Raw genomic sequence first — 2,627 nt, forward strand, 5'->3', positions numbered from 1 at the left:
TCTCTTTCTTTTCTTTTTTTATTCCTGAGAAAAATACCAAAACTGCCCCTGATAATAACATAAAAAGACAATGAGACCCCTAGGAAAAAAAATTTCTATCCGGCCCCTATTTTTTAACTCCGTTAGACAAGTTAGCCCTTTCGTTAATAATTTGTCTCTAGAGCTGATTCACCATGCCTACGTGGCACGTTAAGTTAATGACGTGTCAGTTAAATGCCAACCTGGATGGGCAGATTAATTGGCCATCCAACCCGGCCCCTAACAATTTCATTAAAAATAAACAAATTTCATACGTGTGATGACACAGAACTCCTCTTCTATTCTCCAGAATTACAAAAAATCATAATGCTCTCCCTTCCAAAATTCGTTGAAGACGTTTGACTTGGAGGAAGACGTTGGTCCCGACAGAGCTATTGACGGCGCCGTGACGGAGCATTGCATAGTTGAGAGGTAAGCTTTGTTACTCACTCTCTCTGCCATTGCATGTGTATGATCAAGTTGAAGGTGGTTTTATTCACACTCTCTGCCATTGAACATGCTTTGAAACCTATGATTTGGAGTATTGTTTATATTCAAATTTTGCATGAAGGGTTGAATTAGAACATGACTTAGGATTCAATAACAACAAATATGCTCTGTATATTTTGACTGAAAAGCTTATATATTTACAAAAGAAAATCGTTCAGTGCTCCTGCTTCCTCTGAGTTTTCAATGGATTCGCTTGTGTTGTCAACCGGTGTAGGCTACAACTAATGTGATTGGAGGCTGCTAAAAATTGTGTGCTTTGGGTTGGGATCCTAAATTTGTGTACCGCTAACACTTAGTAGTTCCTTAAATTGACCATCAATATTTAACAACCCAGGATCATAGCTATTGGATATACTTGTGTTAGCACATAAAAACTATTCAGTGATTATATGTTTCTGACCATGTTATGATTCAAAGACTCAAGGTTTAGTAATTATTTATTAAGATATGGCCTTTACTGCACACTGCAGATTTACTAATTTAGTAAAACAAATTTACTAATTTACTAATGTAGTCTATTAGTTATTGTTATTGTTGCTAAATTTTAGATAAATTGAAATATAATTCACATTGTCCTATTTAGTGAATAATCTACATTAAATTTGTCTATTTATGTATTAAAATTTGATATATCAATCATTAAAATTACTAAATAATCTACATTACTTTCAAATATATCTATCTATTACCTATTATTATTGTTGCTGAATTTGTCTTTTATTGGTGCTGCAGATGTCTAACTTTGCAGTACCCGTGTTTCATCATGGTGGGAGACTTCGGAAGGATAGTAATGAGGTGTTGAAGTATTTAGATGGAAAGGTACATAAATTTTCTCCAATGGATAGTGAACTTTTTTGATCTAGAAGAACTACTAAAGAGTTTAGGATATGCTGATTATGCTGTAATGTACTGGTTAGAACCCACAGCTCGAAATTTAAAATTTGGTCTGCATGTGATTAAGAGATATTCTGAAATAAATGATTTGAGAAACAATTTATTACCGAATGACTGTTTAGAATTTAATTTATACTTTGAACACCCAGTTGGTCTATGTTAATGAGGATTTAGGGCAGGCTGCCACTCAAGTTAAGAATTCTTCCTCCTCATCCTTACAACACAACATAATTATCACAAAATGTCACAGCTAAGGTTATGACAATTACTTAGGACATATCCTAAAGACTACAGCAATTATGATACTAATTATACCCAAAATTATAAGCCTAAAACATCTGAAGTAATATCTACCACCTTGAGGTCCAATTTCGTTTTGATTTTTTAAATTCAATTCCATCTCTAACTCCTTCGTTCTATGTTCTACCTCCTTCAATCTCCTTTCTATTAAAATAGCATTGTTAGAAATAATGTCCTCATCCATATTTTCGTGAACTAATACATCTAGCCACTTGAAATACTTGCAATGTGGAATGGGTGCCTGGAAATAAAAAATTTTGATTGTTAAAAAAAACAAAATTACATAAAATTTTCAGATTTAAGAAATATACAAAAAATTCAATACTTACATTGTAATTAGGACATCCCAAGAAGAACCTATCCGGATTAAGTTCTGTGCAAGATTAGAAGAGAATTGCATAGGACCCATAGTGACATTTTGGAGATATGCATTTCTTCTTTCTTGGCTGCCCAACTCTTTCAGAAGAAAAGGTGCAGCACTTATTCTCTTCGCCAACACTATAACCACGTAGGTTGCGACTCCTAGTTTCAGAAGAATGATCTTCATGGCTCATGGTGGTAGACATTTAAGGTTTTACACAAGAAGGAAGGAGGAAGAGGCGTTTAGGGCTCGTCATGTTCTGTGAAGTGCAGATAAAACACGAAATTATATTTTAAAAAAATTATTAGGGACCGGATTGGGTGATTCATTAATATGCCAATTCAAGCTGGCACTTAATGGACACATCACCATCTTAACTTGCCACGTATTCACGTTCCGTTAACCCCAAAAATAAATTATTGACGTAGGGGCTAATTTGTCTCACGAAACAAATTTCAGGGGCCGGAATGTAGTTTTTTTTCCTAGGGGTCTCATTGTCTTTCGTAAAAATTGTTAGGAGCCAGACCGGAGTATTCATTCTTTT

At 34.5% G+C, this 2,627-nt stretch overlaps 1 long non-coding RNA gene across 1 annotated transcript in view; it reads left to right on the forward strand.

Annotated features, from left to right (window-relative positions):
- LOC110264799 overlaps window positions 1-2,627 on the forward strand; it is a 12,502-nt gene that overhangs the window by 3,736 nt on the left and 6,139 nt on the right. The window lies entirely within an intron of this gene.

Source organism: Arachis ipaensis, chromosome B07 (genome assembly GCF_000816755.2).
Source record: "Arachis ipaensis cultivar K30076 chromosome B07, Araip1.1, whole genome shotgun sequence".
NCBI lineage: Eukaryota > Viridiplantae > Streptophyta > Magnoliopsida > Fabales > Fabaceae > Arachis > Arachis ipaensis.